Genomic DNA, 27,057 nt, shown 5'->3' with positions numbered 1-27,057 from the left:
CCCGCGATTCAAAGGAACCTCAGTTCTGAAAGGCCCTTTTCTAATCCAGTACTCACACCTTCATCGAATGCGGCGTGAAGTCAACTACATTTTACCTAAAATTTATATGAACTCAACCCTTTTTCGTTCCCACCAGGACCTTAAATTACCACCAATCGCGGGATACGTCTTTTTAATACCACCGGAACACGATCAATTTCGAACAAAAACACGAGAGCAAAGAAGAAAACTACCGAAACAAAGTATTAAGCGTATTTTTTCCCCCGTAGGAATTGTATCTGGAGGCATGGGGCGCCGTGACACTCCGGTAATTACGCGTGTAGATTCCGACCGTGGAATTTATTCGTCGTTTATCGCCGGTCACCCGGTATATTAAACAGACGATCGCGTCGTTTTTCACCGAGCTGACGTCCGCGCCGCTCGACGATGATCTCGTCGACGATAACTTGCGCAATCAAAATCCCGATTTCGCGCGTGTCACCCCTTTCTCACGGTCGAAAATCGTTTACGAGCGCCGTCATTCCCCTCGTGTTTCCCACAATTTTTTTTCTTCCTCCCTTTTACGTTTTCTATCGGTGCTGCAGCATTAGTCGAAACACGTTCGACACGTTTTATAAAAGTGTTTTACGAGTCGCGCATATACGAGAATCATTATTTCGCGTGCAGAAAATTCTGTTCGCGGAAAGTTGAGGATTTTCGTGGTTTCGACCGACTGGGGTTACTGTTAGTTGAACGATTGTCAGGCAATAACTATCTCGGGGAATTTATCTGGCACGGATAAAGCGAGACCGGTTAGTTAACGAGAGCGATTGAGTTTAATTTTGTGCTTGGAAGGGAGGAAGATGCTGCTTAATCGATTTCTAATTGGAGTGATAAATATTCTTGGTACTTACGGAATTTTTAAAATACTATATTTTTTTTAAGTGTTATGTTGGTGGAAAACAAATGGCTGATTGACAATGGCTCGTCCAAACTTGAATTTTAATTCCTACGTGCTTCGTGTAAGAAGGAAACAAACTGTATTTCTTGTAGTTCTTTTTTAATCGACGAGTATCAAGTACTCTCGTTATAAAGATTTTTTATTTTTTCTACCAAGGATCGGTATGCAGCTTTTGTCAAAAATTGTAGATCGTTGCAAAGTATTTAAAAAATTATAATAATTCTTGGACCGAGCTCCAATTTTTCAATTTAATTAACTTTTCATTGACTTTAATCCTTATAATAATTTCACTATTTTAATAATACAAAAATCATAAAGAATAATGGTCAATCGCTATAGTCACTGGGACGCAGTGTATTTGTTCATACCGTGATCGATCATTTTCTTTCCATCATCGTAATGTATCGGACAGAATTATCGCAGTAGGAAGTAACGTAGTAAGAAAGAATATAGCTGTTTATAGCTTGTTATACCGTTTCTCTAATCGTATAACAATTCTTGTCTTCTTTTTTCTGTTTTCAGCTTTCTGTAAGTTGCGATTTATGTTAAGTTCTCACTCTCGTCACTTGAAAACCCACTCTCTCACGTTGAAGATCTTCAGCTGAAGATTGTGAACTTTGCTCTGAACGGATGGATCGTTCTTTCGGAGTTAAAAGCCTTTGTTAACTACCCAAAAGTCGAACTAAAAATCCCTTCTCTTATCTGAAGAAACGTGCTCTCTAGCTTTCGATTAAAGACAACTTCGACGCTTTAAGAAGACAAATTTTTCATTTTGATTCTCTTTAACTTTTGAGCTTCCGTTGCATGTAACGCGATTCTCCACGATGATATTAGAATGTGATACTAATCAATCCCTATTCTTATGATTCTCTTAAGTATTAGCTATAGTGCCAAAGAAAACGATTATAATAAAATTATATATCATCGGTGCAATTACAACGTATCACGAGTGGAACAAATTAAAACTAATTTATGGGTAATCAATGACACTTGGAAGATAAAATGGCAAATGGCTCTCGTTGTAAAGGTAAAGAAACATCAGCGAGGGAATACACGACAAACTAGAAAATAGCTTCCTACTTACAATTAGTAGATTCTACTTATAATAATTAATTTCCATAAATCTTAAATCGCAGTCTTTCTGTTAAGTTTATAAAAATATATGATTATAAATTAATGTTGATTATAAATAAGGAACATATTTTATGTATTTAACAGCGCGAAGAAATTGACGGAAGAATGAATAAGTTATTTACCTTAATTCTAATGAATTTTTATTTTTTATAAAAATGCCACTACCTGAACGTTACTTAAATATTTTATTTCTTACAAAAATATATTTTACTCCGATCTTTTTATTTCGTTCGAATCAATATTCTCGATCGATCAACACTCAATCGCGATTAATATAACTTACTCGTATCGAACATTGTTAAAATTACTTTGATCTCGTTTGACGTCACCGAAACATATCGTGTCACAAAACATATTAACTAACGTTTATTAAATTTAAAGAATTGCTACAGCATTTTCAAATATTTTTCCAAACGTAATAAATCTTTAAAAAAAAAGAAAAAAAAAAGAAACTTAATATCCAACAAACGCAAACCATTGCAAATCATCGAAAAATGAAAAGGAATATCAAGAACAAGAGATGAGGAGAAAATACACACGTGTACGCGTACTTACATAAGTACGAACGTATCAAGAGCAAATCGAGTTCACCAGATGTTCTCGAGAAGAACTGCTCGTCGACTTATTCTCAGGGAAGCAACAGAAAGAAAGAGAGACAGACAGACAGGCAGACAGACAGAGACAGAAAGACGAACGTGTTAAGCAGTAAGACAGAGAAACGTATGCGCAAAAGTGAAACGGAAGCAGAGTGCTGGAAGGAAGAGAGAAATCTGCACGGTTTACCAGGTATATACGCTTACGGCTGTCTCGCTGTCATTAATTAATCTCACGTGATAAATGTTAAGTCGTCTGCCAACTTGGAAGATGTTAACGCGGGCCGCGCGCTGGCCCAGCTGCGTGCCGCGATTGAATCAGCAACGGGCGAACGCTGAGACACCGGTGGCAGATGTTGCTGCATAAATTTCTGTTAATCCTTCGTGGCAACGACCAGAATCGTTTGTCCCACGGCGGCCGCGAAAGATCGATTGTCGTTGCACGTGGCTGCATCGATCTATTCTCTGGTTTTACGTAGATCTTAGATTTTGTATCGTATTTGGAATAGAAATTCGTTATACGACCGATCTTTGATTCTGGGTCGCGTTTACAGTGCTTGGGATATAGCGTTGTTCGAGACGCTAAGTTCTAGTGGAGAACGGGGCTTGAAAACACGATTTAACCATAAGCACTATATATATATATACTATTGTACTATATGTAGATATTGGTGCGAGGGGTAGGGAATATTTATTTATGTAAATTCATATTTTTACCATTATAATCGAGAAGATGAAACCTGGACATGGAATTGTCTTACTTGCTTCAGTACTTTGCTTTGGGTATTTCATATATCCTTCATTTTACGTGCATTTTATGCATTTTTGTGCCTTCTCAATTTTCCTATAAATACATAAACATTCGCAGTATATTATATTAGCGTAATTTGTATCACAGCGAAATTAACGCCGCTACTTGTAGAAAATATGAACAAAATCATTGCTTCTTTTAATTTCATATTAAAGTTTCCTTTAATGGAATGCCCGCAGTATAATTCACCCTGTTGTTCTCCTTGGGTCTATATGAGTATTACGTTTCCATAGATACTGTTCGAATATCGATAGTTTTTAAGTATTTGGTTCTAGTGTTCAATATAGTTTTTTAGTATATGTTTAGTGAATATAATTTCGCGTATTCCACGTTTCTTATAAATAAAGCATTCCAAAGAAACGAGATCTCTGAGGAGATACAAACGCGAGGAAGTGAGGAAAACAGCAGGATTGAAAGTTGAGCTAAGAGACTAAACTAAACCTTACAAAGGAGCTTCAAACTATCTCTTTAAAAGCCCCTAAATACTTTTCTCTATTACTCCCTTCGTTTCTCATTTCATCCCCCAGAAAGTGATAATTTAATCTACCTCACGCAACAGTCGTTGTTATTATCATAGAACATCGAGACTGAAGGTAAAACAAAAGCAAGGATAATCCTTCTATCGATACTTTGGCAAGTTCTAAACCAGCCGGCTACCAATATCCCTGGCCTGTAGCAGGGATTTTCGTTAGGTCGGGAAACAGGAGCGATTGCCGGAAGGAAATAGAATTTCACAGTCTCCTGGAAGTCCCTGGAAGTGTGTCGTTCTTCGATCCTTGGGCAAAGCGGGTTGGATACACATCGTTCGCTTAAAAGAGTTTGAAAACTCATTATCGCAAATCGGAGCCGAATCGAGGGAAAACTGAAGGAAACTCCGGCAACCAAAGAAAGTAATCCTTATGCCGAAAAAGAAGAGCAGGAGGAAAGAAAGAGGGTTCATCGTGACCTCGTGAATACCAGCAGGTCTTCCGCCTTCTTTTCCCAGCCTATCCAACCTTCGCTGGTTTCTTTTTCGCAGACCATGTACGCTATTGTCCACAAATATTTGCATATCTAATGCAATTGGATCGGGATAACCCAATACTTTTGTTACATTTTCGATATTATCGTGAAAGAAGGTCCTTCTACTGGTTAATTCGCTATTCCTTCCCATAACCGAGATCAAATGTTCCGCTAAATTAAACTGAAACACTCTGCGCCACTTAACTCGCTCGTTAAGTTACTTAACTCGGATATTGTCGCAGGACCAATTTTCATTCACCTTCCATTTTATTCGGATTAATCGGTTATGGATTAACATAACATTTAACGCATAACCGATTAGATGGTGTCTATCAGATCGCAACAATTTTTACTTTTCTGGTGACTTGATACGAGACACAATAACCATCGCCTCTTCTTATCTTCGCAATCTTTGTTAACTTTGTATCTATAAATACCTGAACATACATCGTCTACGTGACAAAATGACCACTGCACCAGTTGTGACTTAACTATAGCTTCTACCGATAACCACTAACTGCACGTGATTCATACGATTATCTAACCCAACGTCAGGGGTCGAAATTAAATTAAAGAGTTTCCTTCAAACTATATTTTACGTATTTGCAATAATTCGGAGGCGTGGAAATTCTTATGGCCGGTAGTGTACATTCTCGATGGACTTTCAAGCAGTAGCCAGGCCGAAGGCACCACAGAAATAAATTGAATCATGCGGAAAGTAGAATTACAAACACATCCACGTGGCGTTCCCTCGGTTCCTTCGTGCTCGTGTGGTAGTTTCGAAGGTTTCTTCCCGGAGCCAAGAAGGTTGGAAAGGATACGAGGGATGGGAAAGAGAAAGACGAGAAACAGGGAAAGAGAGAGAGAGAGAGAGAGAGAGAGCTAAGGGAGGAGGGAAGGTCTTCCAACTTGGACATCCCGGGGTATTATCTATCTCGGAAGTTCCGTCCCCCAGGCTGCGGCTGGCTCCGTTGACGATGACGAAGACGACGAGGACGGTCACGCTAATCGCAGCTGGCTGGAGATTGGCTTTTAGCACGGAGTTCGGGCCAACTTGTATCGCCAGGAAATCGCGCGCACCCCCGCTCAAATTTACGGGGTGATTCCTTCGCTCATCCCTCCGTTCCTCGAGGACAGTATTTGCGGCCAGGAGAAACTCTACTCTGCGATCGGGTCTCGACGTGGTCTTCGTGGTGATTTAAATTGCTCTAGGCGGCGGCCAGCCTTCTGATTTTTAAAGCTTCCCTTTCCCTTAAAGATTGTTCTCGAGAAGTTCCCCGGTTGATGAGGTTGGAGCTTGCTGTTTGTTGGCTGTGAGTCGTTTTATTCTTCCTTTTTCTTTTCTTTCTCTTTTATTTCTCTTTTCTTTTTCGGCTCGATGTTAGGGGCGGTTTTCCGTCGTTGAGGTGTTCGTGGAATGATTAAGTAGTTTTTTGAGCTTGCGATGATTTCTTCCGATTGCTAATGCAAATATTCGTTACTCGTTAGAAGCAAGTTTCTATTAATCGCATAGTTCGCCGAACCTGCTAATTTACCTGTCTAATTCGTCAGTTCCCATCGTCGAATTCTGTTTGTCGATGTTGCGGCTATTAAACAATTTCACGGATTTGCTTGATATTTTCGTCGTCGCTATTCATACTTTATAAATCTTCGTGTAATCTTCGTAATTTTCGTAAATTCGAAGGATGAGAGAATAGCATAGCATGTGATAATTCTTATTTTGAATTATCTGATAGTAGCAAAGGTAATACGCGATTACTCTTTCTACAAGCCACCGTATCCGATTAAAGCGGACTCGTTAAATTTCAATCGTGTAGCGACCATCCAAAAATTTAATACTTTACTATAGTACCTAATTAAAACAGGCTTGTTAAGCTTCAATCGTGTAGTAACCGTTCAAAAATTTAACAGTTTGCTTTTGAATGGCGGATGTATAGCGTGAGATCGACATGCATACGTACATACGTGAAAGGCTTTCATTGACGGTTTTGAATTACCAAATGAAAATGAATACCAAACAGCGAAATTTCACGGAAATTTGGATGAAACGGTTTCTGACGAAACATCTCCGTAACCAGACAGTTTGCAAAACAATAGTGTACCACACTAAGCTGAACGCAACGTAACTGAATTAATTGCGAACTTTCGCCGAGATTGCCTGTAACATGCGATATATTCCTTACAGGGGCTTTATCGTGCAACTTCAATCGGCTGGGACCGTTTTGCGGTTAGGTTTCCGGTTAATCGTAACATCGAATCGCGACAATTTTCGGTGGAAATACTTGTTTCGAAACTACCTATTCGCAACGATTATTAGACATCAATCGATGGAATTGGCTGACAAGGTCAGCTCGTGTCCTCGCATTGTTCTCGCCTCGCTATTGCCCACTTTACCTTGTGTTCACGTGTCACTCCTTTCTTTTACCATTTTTTCTCTGTTTTTTTTTTTTTATATCGCACAGATTGCAGCAATTTATATCTTACACGCGAATTTAAATGGTCGCGTGCTACTGAGAAATAAAATTTTTAATGGACTACAGGAAAGTGTGTTTAGAATTCTATGAATTTGACTGAGAAGCCTGCTTAAATGGTCGATGGTTTTCAAGTGTATTATTTTTAAAGTACGAAAGTTATTGTCCTCTTACTTGTCGGAAATAATTGATCGATCGTAGACGTAAAACAATATTAGACATGATAGCATTTATGAAGCGCGCTTTCTTCTTGTTTCCATAGTAGGTAATCACAGACGAGTTTTATTCTTGATTTTAACGGGTTTTTATGGTAATTTCCTTAATGCATGTAAATTTATTTTGCATAAATAATCTGTTCCTTAGAATCTGTAAATATTATCTTCGTGCGATTTTTTCATATTTAGTTAATTTTAACGTAGTATTTCCATTTTATTCCAGCCTTATTTTAATTCGTCATTAAAAAGTTTTCGAACAATCAAAAGTCTCAGGAAGTTTCGCATAATTTAAAGTTATTCGCGTCGATTGTCAGAAATTTGTGTATAAATTACTATTATTTTTGGAATAGCTTGCGTCGCGTGTCTCTGTAACAGGGCTGAATCGTTAATCGAAAACGTTTACAATTTTGCAAATAATCCTGCTGGCGACGAAGGAGAGTTTCTTGGTCCGAGGAATATGTAAATGAGCAGCAACTTGTAGACATCCTTCCAGCAGTCTCTCGGGGAAACATGCTAACTCAAGGAAATGTAGTTGAACCATATTCAAATTGGCGCTCTGAGTCACGCGGATCTGGAGTATGTAAAATGGCATCTACGATGTCTCAAACTCTCACCGATGCGTCTAAAACTATGTGTGCCGATGGAAAATATCGTTCGTCGGTTTTCAATTCCCTTACATCGTTTAATTTTCTCAGTTCAGAAACGAGAAACGTACAATATATCGAAATTCGTGGTTTATCGAAAATACTTTCTTATCGATGCATCGTGTGACGAATTCACATCTACGAAAGAGACACAACTATGATAAAAATATTTAAATGGAAACAGTCCAAAGATGATAGAGTAAGACAAGATTCGAGAAGAAAGACAAGACAAATGAAAATCTAGGAAGATATATCGTCCGCTAGAAGTAAATTCATCTACGTTCGAACTCCGAGGACAGAAAGGCAACCAAATTGTGCGTGAATCGAAGTAAACATTTGAGAACCTTCAAAATTCAACTCAAAACCACTGAATTAACAAACAAACAAAAATAAAAAAGAAAAAAAGACTCCAAAAGAAGGAAACAATAAATACGACAAGATAATAAATTTGTCCAAAAATATCCACACGCTTTAAAACACACACTCTATTCTCAAAGTAAATTCCTGCACATTCAGCCGTCAGAAGAAATAATGGAAAACGCATCCGAAGCAAGGTCAGACTTTTAAGAGTGCCGAAAAAGACAGACAGAACGGAACGAAATATTAAGGGAACTTCAGGAGGAGACGTCGAAGAACGGAAAGGAAAAGACGGGAAAACAGGAAGGGCATATGGGTTCGTGTGTCGAAGGAAGAACGCCGGCGAAGATCTTTGGAGCAGCGCCAATTTCCAGAATAACTTAGCGTCGCACGCGTCACCAATATGGCGTATAGACGACGATGGTGTGCACGATACGCGGCGGTGCACACGTGCTATCTGCAGACCGTGTGATTTAGACCGGCGGTATATACCTGCATTTTATAGGCAAATTTCCTGGCATCGACGTCTGACAGCGACCGTTGTATCGTCGACCTGGGAATCTACGCGGTTTTGCGTAGAACTTTGGTCACGCGACAGTATCTGTTCTGAATTTAGACGACAAACACGTTCGTTCTGTTTCTACGGATTGTTTCGCGAAGTACAAGGTTCGATCGTGGCTTGACCCAGAGATTCACGCGACTTTTAATATTTATCGAATCCGCCCTGGAGTTCTCAATGGCTGTCAGGGTTTCGTTCGGAACAGCCTGAAATTACAGAGTCTTCCGGCAGAATTTATGTAATTTCCTAGAAATGCTTCTGCTGGACTGTTACACGAGCGTACCGTGTTTTCGAGCATCGGTTTATTTATTTATCGTTGAAAAAGGATAGAAAATTGTTCGTAAGGCAAGAGGGCTACCTTGAAGAAGGTAGAAAAAAGGAGAAATAAGGATAATGAAAGTGTAGAAAAGTTTAAGCACAAAGGGTGAAGAGTTGGAGGAAACAAAAGAAAAAGAGAACACGCGAAAGATAAAAATTCAATCGCAAAGGGTGAAAGGCCAGGAAATAGAAGAAGTTGCAAAGAAGAAGGTAGATCAAATCCCTCAAAAAGATAGGAGTTCAAAGCTGAAGAAGTTCTACAGATAAAAAGAACCATACGTGTAAAACCTCGGAAATAAAATGCAATGCAAATGGGATGCAAGATTCGAAATTATATTTAGCATAGAGTTGAGTAGTTTTTAAATGGATAGCAATTGCTTGCGATATTTATTTGCTAAGCTCCAAGTAGACGAGTGCCGATTCCACGGAAACGGGTAGTTCGAATAAGAAGCGAATAGGATTGAGAAACGAGCTTTCATTGACGCTGCAGTGAACTTAAGCGTTCCACGAAGCGTGGACTAACAAAGCGAGTAAGGTGATTAAGGGCCGAGTATAAGATGATTAGAGTTTCCCTAGAAAATTCCAAACTTCCGCCGTATCTTTGCAAATACAATCTGAGATCCGTGAATATCTGTAGCAGAAACATCCTCTTTGTCTTGTTCCTCGATTCCACGAAACACGAGAACTCGAGTATCCAACTTTTAATTTATTCCTTTCGACTACATCCTGACATTCCTTATAAAAATTGTTCATTTATATGCAATCCATCCAGAACCATTGCTACTCGGTTCTGTCAATTTTTTATAATATAAGCGACCCAATTTTTAAACAAATTTCTTTCTACGATCTCAAAATTGTGAACGCTATTATAGTTCGAGCGATTTATTTAAATGTGATCGATCAATATCGAACACGACGTTTTCTGTTCTAATATGAAGAATTTGAGCATTGGAAAGACGATCGGCTTGTTTTTGCAACGCACGAACGGAGAAATAATTTTAAATCTCTTTGAAGTCAGCTGGAAATGTTTTGCAGCGCCTGTAACACGCGATAAACATGTTTGTTCTAGTTTTTTACGGTCTAACAGAGAAACGTGTTTTGAATCGAAGTATCACATAATTCTCTGTGGTGGAGGATGGTAATGGCCGTGTTAAAGTTCTCCAACTTCCGCCTCTTCGATTTTTCTCTAGTGCCAGTCAAACATTCGTTTCGAAAATTCATCAAAGACAGAAGAAATGTCTTTTCAACAGATGATGAAGAAAATGTGCTGTATTTACTTGGAAAATAGTAAATTCGTTGTAGCTATTTAACGTAGTAAATTAATTTTATACTCCTCGTGAACGACGTAACTTTTCGTTTATTGTTAATACAATAGAAACACGATTATCCAAGATGACGTGGAACGGACCTACCTCGAATAATCGAGAACTCGGAAAGGTTTATTAGTATTCATAAATCGCATGATAAAATCGTAGATAACGTTTTGATAATATAATGTTGTACATGTATTTAAATGTAATTAATTACTTAATCTGTTGAAAGTTTGATTAATTGCTTTCACAGTACCTAACTATTTACATTTTCGTACTTTTCGTGTTAAAATTTCGAAAGAGATAAAGTAATGCTACGAAGTTATGGTAAAGTTCAGAGCAAGTCGAATAATACGGAACTTCGAATAACCGAGACTTCATCGTAAATAATTTCGAATCTTACAAAAAGTATTTCTTAACTCTGCTACGATACTCGAATTTTGGTATTTTTGTATTTTAGCGTAAAATTGAAAACAACATTCACGCTGCTGGCAACGATACTTTCAATAATAACAGTCTTTCCATATTTCACTCGGTTTTAAAATATTGTTTAATGTTAAAAGATACTGATACTGAAAATACTGAGAGATGTTTGATCGAAAATAACCGAAAGAACGCAACCGGATTAAAGCAAACAACTCGATCAGAATAATTTACTTTTTGCTCTAACACTCGGGACAAATATTTTTCCTTAGCCACGTAGAAACAGTTTAAAATTCTTATCCATTGCTAATTAAATTCCGAATATCTCGTCCAAGTTTTCCCAATTTTTGCACGAGGCAAAATTAACAGACGTTAAGGAAGAACTAAGAAACCCTCCTGCCAGATACAAATCAGGCTAATCCTCGCCTATTAACTGCCCTCGTACATCGTATCTCTCGGCGAAACTTTCTCCAACTTGCATAATATTTTGCACCGCGTTGATCGCGTTAATTTTTAATTAAACGAGCCTGGTACAGTGGCGACAGGAGAAGAACGATTTCTCGTTCGTCCGAAAGTGTCCTCGAGATTCCCCGATGGCCATTTATTTTCTCTTCTTTGCTCGCTTTCGCTCGCCAAATCCGCAATTCGAAGCTGATACGAAACGCAATTTGCCCGCGCTGGCTGGAACTGGATAGCTCGACGAACGTGGGGTACTCTTTCTAAAAATGGGAAATATACGATGAAATCGGGAAGCTTCGCGGGCAAACTCGTTGACGCTGTCGGTGACCTGGAAACGGAGCGAGTTTCTACGCGAAATTTTCTGAAAAACGATCGCAAGATCCATCAAGGATGCGCGGATTCTCGATGGATAACGGGTTCGCCGTTTCGAGGCGTTTACCTTTTACAAAATGTGCACCTTAAAGGATCCCGTGGAAACTGTAGAAATTGCACGATAAATGCGTGTTGATAATTTTACCGAATAAGAAAATACAGATTTACGTAGCACAGTGTAATAGAATGCAACTGGAGATTATTCTACGTGCGAGGATAATTCGAATAAATAAATAATATCTGGAATAAAATTTGTTCATTTGGAGCATCGTTTTCATTTAAAGATTCGTTTTTAAGAAAGTGGAATTTGGAACTTATCAGATACGCGCGTATCATGCAGGATTTTCCCAAAAACGAGGCTTTAATTAAAAAATCATATTCTTCACATTTTACTTATTTCTACGTGTACTTCTATAATTCTCAATCTCTTTTTTTTCCCCATCCTGTAATTTAATATGCTTCGAGTAATTATAATGATTTCAATGTACAATAGAATTATCTACTATGTCTGGAAAGAACTAACGAAATTTCGCTCATAATGGAGACAAACGCACGTAAAATTACGAATAGATTCATTAAAGGAACGGACACCGCATAAACGTGCCTCAATAGCGTCGATAATGATTTCCATATCATAACGATCGTCGCTTTGCGTCGGGCTATCACCGTTATGGTATCATTATTGACAAAATTTCGTATGTAACGAGATGCGGGTGAATTTCACACGTATCTGCGGCGGGCGTTACATATTCAATTTCGAAGATTTAAAACCGAATAGAATTCCGTGGATATCGATAAATCAAGTCAATAAACTAAACGGCAGATGAAACAGAAAACTCTCGTTGAACAGATTGATTGAAAGATTGGAAAATTCAACGATGCTCTAACTAGGACATTATACGAATGTACATTTCGAAAGTATCTTAGTTTTCTCAAGCACTGAAACCATCGACAAGGCGACGTTGGCTTCAGGGTTTTCAGTCATAGGGTAACGCTGCTAGCGTGCGGATCTGGATCAGCTCAATTATATTCCGATTTGTATTTACACTTCGGTATTTAAAATATATATTTTCTACCTTACAATTTATCCACGCGTTTCTTTGTATTCACATACATCTAGTAACCTTAACAGTACACAAATTTATTAAAATAGTCTGTATATCCGGACTGTGGCTACTATACTTCGAAAACGAATATTTCCATATTTCTTCTTTGATGTAACTAAAGTCACGACATTCTTATCCAAAGGCCGACCTAAAACTCTAGATCACAATCGAGACGTAAAAACGAACTTCGGATTCACTGGGACTCGTAAAAACTCTCGAATTCAAAACATATCCGGATTATTAGCAAACAAAGCAAGAAAGAGATCACCCCCTAAAATCCTGCTATCGCAACCCCTATTCCACTTTATATTACGATCCCCATATTCCACTAATCTGGACGCGCTGTGTCCTACCGACCATCCCCTTATCTCGCGAAAGCACCCCCGATTTCTCATAAAATTTCCAAAATCGCTCGCCAACCTATCCCTCAACGTTAAAAACTAGAAGAAGAAAAAAAAAAAGAAAAACAACAAGAAAGAAAACTAAAAAATTTCACGCGTGCAATCGACGCGTAACAATTAAAGCGAACTGCCTAACGTAAGAATGGGGAAACGCAGGAACCTCTTAGCGTCGCTTAATTACTATAGCGGAGGGTGCACGCGTACACGAGGGTGGCTCGGCAGATGGAAGAAAAGAGGGATAGAAGCGAAAGAACGCGTGGAAAGACAGGCTGAGAAAGGGAGAAGGGCCAGGCGGTGGAATTTGCATACAAACGAGTTTGGGATTTCATTCGGATCGCACGCGTGTGTTTGCACCATTATAAACATTTCATTGCAATCCTCGATAGTCGCGGCGGGAGAAACACCGTTTCCAATGGAAAGAGATTGCATTCGTGAGTCGAAGCCGCCTCGAAAGTCCTGATAGTATCCTCCGCGCGCCGCGAATGACATTAAGTCGCTCGTGCTTTCGTTTGGTCCCTCGTCTTGAATTAATTACTCGATCCTCGTGAAGCATTTCGTCGCTCGTAGGTTCCGCTTGTGTATTATTCGGTAAATAAATAAGATTCGACGTAGGTTGCTCGGAGAACTTTGCTGTTCACGTTGTTTGCGTGAGAGAAGAGTACTAGGAGAAATGGTGGATTTTGTTCGGTTGCGAGGTGATTCGATGTGTCTCCGCGGGATTGCGGAATTTGTATTTATTTTGTAGCGTGGTAACGCGCGATGTGATTATCCTATAGGACTACCACGGGTCGTTTAGAAAGCTTCGATACTTGGAGATTCGAGTAAATCGTAATACACTGGTTAGGTAGAGTTAGAAGTTCACCTCGTTTGTTACCGTTTTCGTGATTAGCACTGTTCGTTCTGCTTCCGTAGAATTAATATGAAATTAACTTTTATATTACCGAGTTTTCGAATAATTTTATCGCGAAATTTCAGATTTTTTTTGGCAATGCGTTTCCATAGAATTTCAGGGACGTTTTATTGAATAAAATATCGTTCGTTTCTAGGCACTTTTTCAAAAAAAAAAAAAAAAAAATTTGCCAAGTATAAAGAAAAGAATATAATTAATTTATAACCGAGCAGTGTTTCCACATACCGTATAAAAATATTTGAAAGAATAACTTCATTACTCGAGAGAGGAGATCTGTTCTTCGTAATATCAATTGAAATTCCTGCATTCGTGTTGGCAAAGTTTTCGACTCGTTTGTCTTATCCTAGCTTGAAATTGGAATACATTCGCTTTCGTTTGACGGAGAATACGGTAAAACAGGAAGCGAATAAACTGTGGAAGCGTTAATGAAAATGAGTAAGTTTCGTTTACTATGTTAGGCTGGGATGTGACGTTCATCGCTGGAAACTTTGGAAACTCGGGGATAAATTATAGCGAAGCTTACTCTTGATTTTAATCGTACTTGACGTTCTTGCAAAAGTGGATTGAAATAGAAACGGAAGAAAATGAAATAAGCTATTATAAATCTGGCGAAATAACTGGATTAATCTATATTTCTTCTTTTTCATTTTCAATATGACGGTTCACATGATAAATTCATTTAAAAAATTTTCATTCGGCGATGGTAAAAAATTTACATAAAAATGGGATTCGAGATAAATTTAAAATTACCATGCTGTTGAAATTGTAACGTTAAATTGTTAATTATTTCGTTACTTTGCGATAAGTAACACTGAAGTCTCCTTTTTTTTTTTTTTTTTTGGTATTTCCATTTAAAATTGAAAGTTTATCAAACGAACGTATTTGAAAAATAAATGACAAAAGATAAAAAGTAAATGTCGCAGGGGATGGAAAATGAGTATTTTAAAACAGGAATAGGAAAACCGTGGAATACGTTTGATTTTCATCGTATAAAGTATAAAGGAAGCTCATTGTGATGCATAAGTTCGATAGGAAGACCTTTACGATGAAAAAGCAGAATCTGTCTATTGCCTATTATTTTATAGGCCCGTCGTGTCATAAATCGTATCGTTGGTATGCATAAGATCCAGTATGGTCTTATTCGGTTCTATCCTGAAAATACACTCTAATATCTGATCGGTGTCTATAAATTTCGCATAAAGAACACGTGACATTTATAATAAGCGTGTCTAAGAAGAGTCGACTATTTCCTACTTATGCTGGTAGTCATATTTATTATGTCTGTCATAGACGTTCTCACTTTTGTTAATTTATCTTCATCATCGTAATAATTAATATCAAACTGCTTACAAGTTTTCAATAAAAATTGTAGTAAATAATTTTCACAGTTTTTGTATTTAAATATTTTCCCATATAATGTTTATTTCACGAACATCTACTCAAGCTTGTCAAATGTTTGGTATAATTCATCGTTAAAACTTTTAACTGAAATTACTTATAAACATCAAAAGGATTAAGAAGAAAGATAAAGAAGAGTTTCGTGTAAATTGGATCGTTGTAAGAAACTCTGAATGGATAATCATGATCGTGGTAAGTGACCTTTCGCGAATGGTACATATAAAAGAGAAGACGAAGAAGTATTCAAATGTTTCCCGACGATCAGCTTTATATTTATGGCTGACACTATAAAGGGTGAGAGTTAAATGTGTCATCAAGTTGACTAGAGTCTTCGGCGTCGCCTACGATAGATATTTTTATGGGCAGTAACATCGAGCCATCGCGAAACTTGATCGAACTATCGAAGTGTAATTCGCGCTGCGCTCGTCTCACGGCGACTCTTCTCAATTTTCTTCTCTTTTTCGTTAAAAAAAGTTAAAAGGCTACGACGTAACTCGATTCGTCTGCAATCTATTAATTATCGTCTTCGAACAATAATTTTTTTCCCACCTTGTTGTTACCAACATGGCGTCGTTTAAAAATTTTCAAGTAAAAAGATATAAAATAAAAAACAATCTCATGTTATATAAAAATCGACAGCTACGCGTTATAAAATATATCAAAACGGAGGTACGAATTGAAATTCGTGAAATTTAATGATACAACGAAACAAACACCACTGTTGAACTATTTGTACTTCTTTTTGTCGGTATTAAAGAGATACAAAAAATTAAACAAATATAAAAATTAACGAGAAGAGATAACAGAGAATATTCGTTTACTTATTTCTACGAATACTGTATGGTCAAAAAGTTCACAATCTTTTTCATCGGAACACCACGACTGCAATCTCAAGTATATCACGTTTCTCGAAACTGGTGCAGTCCGATCAAGATACCAATTCACGAGACTGTCATTCGCCATTCCATGTTATTTACTATCCGACAACGATGAAAAAAGGATCGAGGATCGCTAAAGCTCGGTGAAGCGATCGTCTCGCTCGAGATCGAGAGAATCACCGTGTATTTCGCTGCTCAACAATTAAAGTTGGCGAAACGGCCGATTAATTACGACGAAACGGAGTCGACCCTGGCCACGGATCACGATTAATTTCACTTTAACGACGCCTTTCAATGCCGTACCTCGCGTCTCTCGGTCCTGACGGTTCTGTTAAGTCCATGGAACTTCTATTTTTCTCGTCCTTCGCCATTTCTTTCTGTTTGTTGTCTCGAAAAGAAATCGTCCCCCTTTTTCTCTTTTATCGCTCATTGTTCGCTAAGAAAGAAGGAAAAATTTTGCTGAAACATTTCCTGGGCGTTTCCTTGATATTATTTTCACAATTTTTGCTCCAAGCTTATGTTCTTTTCTCGCTGGTGGATATGTAATTGTTGTAACGTCGGAGATTTTATAGAATTAACGATTTGAACTGGTCGTAAGTTACTTGGAATTCGAAAATATAGTTTCGTTTCGAACGAGGATGAAGATAAGACAAAATAATTATTCTTTTGACATTTTCTATTCTGATTAAAACCAGACCAAGTTCAGCTGTTTTAATCCTCGTCTTCTTTTCATTCCTCCAATTTTGTTTCTCTCTTGATGCAAAATTGATACAACGGCCGACAAAATACATTCCACGTTTACTTTTCATGAATATCCGATGTCTTGGAAAAGAAATGTATCAAAGTAGAAAATCGACGACTCGTCGCAACAATTGTACGAAATATTTCTCGCATTCCTGCGTAGTTGTACAGAGACGCATTTACAGCTACGAGTACGGTAAATTAACTGCAATGTCTGCACGTTAGAATAACACAATTTAGATTCCGCGTCGCAACAGCGACTGCAATTTTCTTATTTTCGTGCTGTCGACCCAAAACAAACGGTGTGCACGAAGCTAAAGAACGCTATTCTTATTCAAGAAAAATTATTCGTTGCATCACACGGGTTATGCAACAACAGAGACCGTATAACGAAGAAACTTTCTTCTTTTTTTCCTCTTCCTCTCTTTCTTTTTTCGTTTCATTTCCATTCGCAACTCCCACGCAACAGTTACTGCAACACGAGTAGAATAGCTCGAAAACTCGTGCTTCTTCTATCATGCAAAATACCGTGGAAAGATGGACCAACTGCAGAGATTTGCAACACATTATCGTGATGTCTATCGTGCACGGGGTACGTTTCGTTCTTTCGTTTGTTCGTTCGTTTGTACGGATGACATTTCTCTCGATACCTTCTGGCGAACCGTGGGGAGAAGGGAGAAATATCCGCGAAATAAATGTCAGATATAAACGTATCCGTATATAACCGTAGCTGGCGATCTCCCAAGCTATAAATTAGTCAAAATGGGAAGAGTTAATACGTGTTTGGACTGCCAGGCTATGTGTGTTATCTCTTCTATAAACCGTGGGAAGTGCTTTTTCCGATCGTTTGCGTTGATTTAAACGCGCCTCGGGGAAAATCAGATACGACGTAGCGTTCTGAACCGAGTCTGAAAAGTTACGCGGGGGCAACCTGGTGTAAAAATTTCCTTGAAATCTATATATCGCGGATTGAGAAATTCCCCGCCATCAACCTCTTTCGTAACTTCTATTACTCATTTTCTGCGTTTTCAATCGCGATCGCTACCGTTATATGGCGAAATGGTCGAGAGACGTTGGCGGAAAAATTTCGACTCACGTCGTTTCGATAAATCCTATGAATTATGCTATGGTCAAGAACGATGTTCTGATGGACCGTAGTTCTAGCGAATGAAACGTCTGCAAACAGAAATGCGTATACATACTCGTACAAAATATGTAATTGTTCTCGCGTGTCTGTCGAAACAGTGAAATAGCACAGAAATTGGAGAATCGAAAACTCCGTTATTTCGTAACTTCAATGAAACGACGAATTTTACTAGCGTTCGAAGTTCCGGCTTAGAAGATGAGCCAAAAGGTCTGCACTCTTCTTGCGCTCGCGTATGATGTAACAAATAATTGAATAACCAAACCAAATACCGATATTGGACGTTGAATAATCGATAACCAAAATGGAATAATCAGTAGACCGTAGCCTTTTATGCAAATTTCTATATTTGAGATTACAAAAGTAGAATCTCGATAAAGATCGTTTTACCTAACAAATATCACAGAAAGGACTAATTTGGATATTTTCTATATTTTTTCATATCGTGCGCATTCTGTACAATTTTTCACTGTCAAATTTCCTAGAAATACGTGGAAATCCGCTGACTAATAATCAAATTACACTGAAAACCAGGCTAAGAAAATGAGCCACGCACGCGAGTAAACTATGCAAACGCAAACAGCGTTGATATACCGCATGATAGGACCACGAGCAAGAAGGTCCATGACAGTCATTAAACGAGAATCAATCTTTCACTTGCGTTCCATCCATCAGCGAAAGTGGTGCACGCGGTTTGTCTCGCCGAGGTTGTCCGAAGGTTAAAAGCGCGGTTCGTTTATCAGGAGAAAAGAAGAGAACGAACGTTCTCTATCCGCCAAGGCGTATTCCAGCACTAGCTACTACGGTCATTGACGCGCGACCGTAAGAAAAATGTTTCTCATTGCACCGACACCAGCGTTTACATAACGGTGTTTTCCTTTGGAGAACGCGCGCACTGACGTCGCACAGTGCAGCAGTGGACAAAGATCGAAATAATCGTTGCTCGATTTTCATCTTTCGAGAAGATTGGCAAAAGTCTTTCGCGCGTCAAAATTTAATCACTCGAACATTAATTCACTCGTTCATTATACGCCATCGTTTGGTAATTCCGGTTAAATAGCATTTGTTACGCTTTAAGTATGGAGAATTTAGGAAAAGAAATGTATAATTTTAATCCCTAATTTGAAAATTAGTAGTAAAAAGGTATGGTATTGCATTGCCACGTAATTTTTTGCTGCTGAAAATTGCTGCATGTTTTTTATTCTTTTAGTAAATTTCATTCGTAATCGCGACTCGATCAAGGATTCGATTGCTAATTACATTTATTCCAAAAGAATCTTAAAAGATACACGAAAACTCTGTTCTTTATTCAACGTGAGCGCGATATCTAACGAAACAGAAGAGAGGGGAAATGATCTCTGCATGACACTTACGAAGAAATAGAAAGATTGTTCCCGGTATCGGCGTTATTCACTTAAACGTCACCGTGTGTGGTTAGACAAATAAATAAACGTTCAAGATGCTTCAACTGAGCCAGGGAGTAGAGAAAATACTAACAAAGATTCGTCAAACGGACTTTTACTCGACTCGAATCCCTTGACATCGAGTTTCAGAAAAACTGCACATTATATGCATTTTTGTTATTTTTGTCCTGAATCCTCGTTCAAATGCCGCACTGTGGAACGTGAGAACGTGGCCTGCGAACGTGCGAGCATGACCAACGAATTTTGATTTTCGTCCCGAATCCTCATTCGAATGCCGCACCGTACGTCGTGTCGAGTTCACCGCTTGAAAATATTTTTAACGAACCACCGGCAGGGATTATTTTCGGTCGCCGACACACTTTCTTCCCCGGAGAGCGAGGAAGATGACTCGGGAAGAGAGAAGAACACTCTCGCTTTTTTCCCATTATCATCCACGCTCTCGGTGTTGCCAGCTTCCATTTAGTCGCAACTACGACGTGGCCAAACAAACGTTCACCATTGCGTCACACCGTTAGGGAGTGCCTCTGGTTGTTTACAATTATTTTTGTCGTCGCAGCGTCTTTCGCACTGCGAGTCAACGCTACGTTAAAAATACAGAGAATCCGCCATTGATTTGAAACACTGATGACGATTTGGAAAGCCAGAGAATGTTTAGGGAATGGTTGTTGGGCAATGCTACACGGAAGATATGTGAGTGTTGAGTATAGTGAATAGCATAGAAGTTGTTAGAGTGTCGAAATATATGACGATAATTTTTTGCATTCTCAGAAGTTTTCCCTTTTCTCTTCCCTCTAATCGCAAAGATATTCGAGATCTGCTCGATTAAATCAACGATTCAATTAAAATATTCGCCCGATTCATTTTCCAAGAATGTATCAGCGAAAGACATTTATTAATTTGTTCGTGAGACTGGTGTTTCTTACTGTTTTCGAGAACGTATCGTTTAGGTCGTCGCGTCGCGGCGATGACGCAAAAAGGGAGGGAGGTTTCCGCGAACGAAGCGCCTTTTAGCCAAGCTGCGGATTGCAGCGACCGCTGGCAAAAAGCTCGGCGAGGAAAGCCACAGCAGTAATGGCATTATCGCGGTCGTGTAAATCAGCAATTTATAAGTAGAAACGCGGTCGAGTCTAAAAACCGGTGTTCCACGTCTCGGTACAGTCGCGTGAAATGGCTCGACTTGTGGTAAATCGCCGGTATCTAGAGAAATTTGTTACTTTTTTGTTTAGCCCCGGTACACATTGAGTAAGGTGAATCATAGCGACTAGAGTCTTAAGTTTTAATCTCTTCGAGGGATGAATATATTCAAAGCGGAAAAAATTTTTTTTATTTTTTTTTTTTATTCTTTCAACTTGTACTTTACCGTATTTGAGATTCGCTCGTAATTATTCGAACGACGTACCTTCTATGCTTATTTCGTTTCTACGTTAAAATCGTTAATGATTGATTGTACGCGAATGAAAGATTAATACTACTGAAGCATGAAACGATCGACCGTATGCGGGATGAACGCTACTGAAGGTTCGAAACTTGGGTCAAAAGAATTTTCGTATGTTGCATATTTTCCACAACGAAATTCGACTTCCGAAAAATGCACCTTAGTGAATCTATACAATTTTTATGAAAGATAGATATTGCTTATTTTAACGATTCTGGCAGCGTTAATAAGTTGGTGTAACCTTTTCATTTCCGCTTCGCGCAGCAATATGTCTGACCAAGTCGTTCGTTGGTCGTGGTCCTTGTACATCCCACAGCAACGACAAATTTTCCCGGTTGCCCTTAGGAAACTGACAAACTACTTCGCGAGTAAGATGATTGGTGGTCGGTGCGAGGATGCCTCTCTCCCGCGGGACCTAACGACCCGGACGAAACCAAGAGAAAGACGACGAGAGAGAGAGAGAGAGAGAGAGAGAGAGAACGCGAGTGGAAAGCCACATGTATAAGAACGTGGGGGCACGCCAGCAGCTTGTTTCGTCGACAAAACACTTCTTATTGGTAGCAGCAGGCATTGTGCTCGCGCCTATACGTTACGCTAAGGAGGCGAAGCAGTCAGCGAAAATATACTCTTATTTCGCTCACAGCACCGACTGGCGTGCCCGTAAAGCCTGCACTGGGTGATAAAATCTTTCTGATAATTTATACGAGCCATGGCCGGGACGATGTGGCCGGATGCGACAATGGATGTATACGTATGTATACGTATACGCGAGGTCGCGCATAGGCGCAGACACTGTGAACGTTTTTCTGCTCCACTCTCTGTCCATCTCTCTCTCCCTTTCTCTCTCTTCTTCCTTTTCAGTCCCGTTTCACCCTGTTGTTTCTTCTCCCTTGTATTTTTCCGTCGCTCTTTTCTTTTTGCCAGCCTTTCCCTGTCACGTTCTATCGCGTTCCTCCCTTGTATGCGAGCACAATGCGTTTCTCCCGGTACCCCGGTACCTCGTTCGATACCTCCTCTCTAATTTTTCCGTTCTATCCGGTTCCGATCTACCCGTCTTCCTCTTTTAATTCTTTTCCACCTGCTCCTCTACATTTTTCCTCTGTTTTAATTCCTCTCCTATGTACGTTCGTACCTCTATGCTTTTTTACTCTCACCGTGTAGATTCTTCTTTCTGTCTGTTTCCCGATTGCACATCCCTGTTGGCAACTGTAAGATACTTGTTTGGACTCGTGCAGAACGTCGGTACGGTTATATTCTAATAAAATTCCAAACTATTTCATATAGCAGGCGCAACATATCGAAAAAGAAAATCTACGCGTTGAAAAACTCGCGAGTCACGGTATATACACATATGCATCCGTGTTCACGCTTGCACCGGATCTTTCTCTTCGGTACGCCTGTACTCCGCCATTCTTGCCCCTTTCAATCGCCTTTTATTTTCTCTCCGGCTCGACTCTCTTCCATCTTTCTCCTTCCATTCCCGTGCACGCTATACCAGACACTCGTACATACGCGATACGTACAGTGTACATACGTTGTAGACACGGCGACGACGCGTGGGTGTCGGTGGCGGTTATATTTTACGGACGTCGAGAAAGAACGCTCGACGACGTTGAACGGTGACGTATATCGCCTTAAGGGCCGTTTTCATCGTGACACTGATCGCCAAGTTCAATATCGACTATTTTCATGCGAGCGCGCGCGCTCGCAACGAGATCGGGAATCGCCGTGGGCGCAATTACCGAGACCCTCTCGACTTCCATCATGTTCCCCAACTGCGTCTTCGAGTTCGCCGGAGCCTTCGTGACGCGACACACACGGTGTGTGTTTCTATAATATTAATACGTAATTATGCGCGAACTTAATCTTCATATTGTGAGGCTCGCGCGCTGGAGATGCCGTTAATTATGCTGTACAGGTAATTCGCGCGAGGAGAGAGTACACGTCTTATGAAATATTCCGATGTGACGTCGTAAAGAGTACCGGTTTACGCGGCTCGAGCTGTAAAGCGTTCCACTGCTGCGGAAAATGAGCACTGGTAATTAGGTTGTTGGCTAGGACTGCAAGGGGGTTACGTTTTTCTTCGTGGCAATAGAGTTCACGCCGTTAAGAAGCGTGAATATTTGTTGAAGATGTTGTTTCCGGTGATATTATAGGAATGCAGGGCTGCAGACTGATTTTTACTTGCCAATATATAATAAAATAATAGAATGACTCTCGATGATCTCTGAACGATTTAAATAGAATTGTTTCGGTTCTCAATTCGATCAAATTCTTATAGATCTCTCATGCACAATCCTCGTGACGCGCAGTCAAACTTTTACGTAGTATACCGTGCTTCCTAATCTAAATATTCTGTATCTCATCCATTGTCTCTCTTTATTCATGCTTCGATATAAACGTTCTGTTCACTAATATTCGTCGTTTACGCGAATCTTCTCTCTTACAATATACAGGAGCATTGCAATTGACCGCATGTAAATTTTTGTGAAAAAATCAACTTTTTTAGAACGGGAATTAAAGTCAATTTATTTGGAACGAAGGGTTGGCGCTTGATTAACTGAACTTGTCCCTATTGAATCCACTTATCTGAACGTGAACTTCAATTATTCGAATGAGAAATTGTGGGTACTGTGGAGTGGAGAATCAGTGAACAGTAGACCTTCGCTTATTGGCCGATTAACTGAATTCCAGACTATTGAATCCGCTTAACGTGAACTTCTCTTTAAATAAATTTGTATTAACTATTCTATAAAAACTGTTCTGTGAACTTATCCGGCTCTATAAATGTCTTGCATCTATATATATATATATAATTATGTTTTAAGCTTCTTATCATATGTATTTAGGTTTGCATGACCCAACCAATTTTTTATTTGAAATTTAACTGAAATCAGATTTCTTAGGTGGATTTATTTTTACACGTATCGTAGTGTATTCTAATGAACATTTTTCCAGATCCTTCGGTAAGATACATAATTAACGCAAGGTTTTTATAAACACAATAGAAAGGTTAACAACAACAGGCTAACAAAGGCCTTGCGCTACTTTAATTCATCCACACATAAGAGTTAGCGTTAAGGAAACACGTTTGAACGAATTAAAATATCGTTGAAAATGAAAATCTCACAATTACGATTAGAACGTATACTATGTTTAGATGCTTTACCATCATTGCTAGAATGAACTAACTAACCGAACCATAAATGCATCCATGTATTTTCTGTCAATCTGGCCTCGAATTTTAACGTACTATGTCTTCTCTACAAAGAATCCCAAAGAAGATATGTTTCTATAATTTATAACGATAAATAGTAAAACGAGAAATAATTTCTACTAACCCAAGAAATTTCAATGCTGAAGGAGTTGATCATTTCATATATATATATAGTCCGCAAGAAATCTTCCATTTTATCGCGTTATATCCTCTACAGAAACACATAGAATATAATTTCTAAAATTAATAACTAATAAAAAGAAAAATGATTTCCCATAATCAAAAAAAATTCAATCCTAAAGGTGTTGATCATGTCATATATCGTCCAGGAGGTTGAATTATAACGCGTTATATCTGCTTCACAAAAACATGAGAAAAGTTTTGCATTTCCATCACCGATAATTAATAAAAACAAAAAATTCCTCGTCTAAAGAAAAATACAATCTTGAAAGAATAATCGCGTCGTACATTGTCGAGGAGCACCGACTTCTAGTACTCTCGACGGCGATATTTGTGCACGGCGCGCTCCTCCAATCTCACGTACGATATACGAACGATGAACAAGTTTCGCTGACTGCACGCTGGCCGTGGTAGAATTCGGCGAACGGCTTTGATACTCGGCTGGAACCGGCTCGAGAGAAAGGTCGAAGGTCGGTCGATCCGCGTCAAACTAGTTTAACGAGACTTTGATGCGACTCCCACTCGCTGGTCGCGGGTTACGATTCATAAAATTCCATGCACCGAGGTACAACGACCGACGAAAGTTGTTGCTACAGGTCAAGGAGACGCGCAATAAAGGGTGGCCGGATTTTTTCGGCACAAAGGACGCCCTCATACCGATGGACGCCCGTTATCCGGCAGTCCCTTATTCCCTTCAATAGGGAGAATAAGTTCCGTGCGAGATGCTTTATGGTTATTGCCCAAGGTATTTTCGGATAACGCCGCAAGGTGGCCCAGGAATAGATTTATCATCTTTGGCCGGGAAGTTTCGCGAACCGTCGCTTTTGGGAGCTTTTCCGGGCGAGAAAAACGACGACTATCGAGCTAATTTGTAATCGATGATTTTGTCATGTCAATTTCTGCCTCGTTATAGATATATAGCCGTGAACAATTTCTGCAAGCGAAATGATTTATGGTGATTTTTACGACCTTTCTCCGGCCCTCGAGCGACCTTCAGTGTCAATGACGCGATCTCTGAACTTACAATAATTTGATGTGCCAATGGTGCGATCTCGAAAACTATCCTTAACGTTAGAATGAATTTTGAGTATCATATTTACGAGCTTGGTAATCTTCTTTCATCTTTGAATAAGGTTAAATGTCAATGACACGACCTGGACGATCGCCTTCATCTTAATGTAACTTTGGGTATACTTATAATACAAACTTAGTAATCATCCTTGGCCTTCGAACGAACTTTAGTGTCAAAGATACGACCTCGTTGACCTTACGTGGCAGTGAAATGGCCTGAGGTGACATTAGAACAAACTCTACGCTTAATCTCTACATTAGATGATCGTATTTCTCTTTCCTGCTTGAAAATAATTTTTTAATGTAGAATACTGAGAAGGTAGACAAGGAGGAATAACAGTTTCTCGCTTTATACCATCTCAAACGATCAATACATTAAAATCGCCAAAGTATCGGAACGAAACGTCGATATTGTTTTCAAACAACAAATTTGGAAGATCTAATCTGAAACTCTACATTGTAGTTCCTATATAGCCACGATACACCCTCGAAATCTTCTTCTTCCGTCTCAGACATCTCTTAACATTCTAGAATCTACCCGTGATACCACTTTAATTGGACAAGCGCGCTAAATGCGCCTGGTTCGACTCGAACCTTCGAATCGAAGAACATTGTCGAGCAATCCTCGTTATTGTACTTTTGCGCGATTAAATCGACCGGTGTGGTGGCGAACGTGTGCCAAGCGCGAGGGTGTGAGGATTACACAGAATCAACGGAAATTCGCAAGGGTGGCGTGGATTCAGGGAAGGGTGGACGCGCGTGCATATTCGATGAGAGCGCGCTTTCGCGAAATGGTAAAATACGAAAATTGGCTGATATTTCGGGAACGGGATTATTGGACAGCGTACACGTGCAGGAAGAGCCTGTGACGGGCACAGCACGTGTACCGGCAACGTTTTTCGAAAACGGGTTGCCGCGCGTGTACACCGCGCCGCGTTTCTATCGATTGCGACAGAATCCACGCGGACACCCCCGGATCGCCGGGGATTGTTGCCACGCGCTTTATATTTACGAGCCACAGCTGTCCGATCGCGTCTACAATTTACTACGAAGCGTCCTGCGCACCTGCGTTTTTTAAATTATCTAACGAGCTCGACGGTCTGCCTCTGTATCACCGCGTATGACGCGAGCTCTTCGATCCACGACGCTCTTTCCGTATTCGTTAGTTTACTCCGTTTGTAACCTAAAAATTTGCATCAGCAATTGCTGGTACAATAGAGCCTCGTTTATTCCGAATTGGAGATTGATTTTCAGACATTTAATCAGATTTTGTCTGTTAATATTTTATCTATTAATAGTACTTAATAAATCTCTTAGGAAAAGAGATACAGTTGCTAGAAGAAAGATACACGCACATACTTTTAATCTTCCAATGAAGCATTTTTTTTATTAGATTCTGTATACTTCATCTTCATAGCACTGGATTTTTGTAATGACACGCGAATGCTGCTAGATGATACGAAGTTTCATATACTTGAAGCTAATTGATTAACATGTATATGTTATTATAAATGCATTTTTCGTGGCCGTTGTATATTCATAGG

The 27,057-nt window shown here is 39.4% G+C and overlaps 1 protein-coding gene and 2 long non-coding RNA genes across 13 annotated transcripts in view; 2 read left to right on the top strand and 1 right to left on the bottom strand.

Moving 5' to 3' along the window:
- Positions 1–27,057, bottom strand: part of LOC139991173 (uncharacterized) — a 143,964-nt gene that overhangs the window by 99,299 nt on the left and 17,608 nt on the right. The window lies entirely within an intron of this gene.
- Positions 1–27,057, top strand: part of Mxd (MAX dimerization protein) — a 233,250-nt gene that overhangs the window by 192,502 nt on the left and 13,691 nt on the right. The window contains exon 7 of one of the 11 annotated variants that reach the window (XR_011800738.1): positions 1,463–2,860. The exons of the other annotated variants lie outside the window; for them this stretch is intronic. The gene's annotated coding sequence lies outside the window, so the exon portion shown is untranslated. The remainder of the gene's footprint in view (positions 1–1,462; positions 2,861–27,057) is intronic. 11 annotated transcript variants of the gene reach the window in all.
- On the top strand, positions 6,199–10,815 carry LOC139991178 (uncharacterized). Its single transcript, XR_011800751.1, has 2 exons — positions 6,199–9,579; positions 10,114–10,815. It is a non-coding gene; the product is annotated as an uncharacterized lncRNA (long non-coding RNA).

This window comes from Bombus fervidus, chromosome 9, assembly GCF_041682495.2.
Source record: "Bombus fervidus isolate BK054 chromosome 9, iyBomFerv1, whole genome shotgun sequence".
NCBI lineage: Eukaryota > Metazoa > Arthropoda > Insecta > Hymenoptera > Apidae > Bombus > Bombus fervidus.
This window is presented reverse-complemented; position numbering and strand designations above follow the sequence as displayed.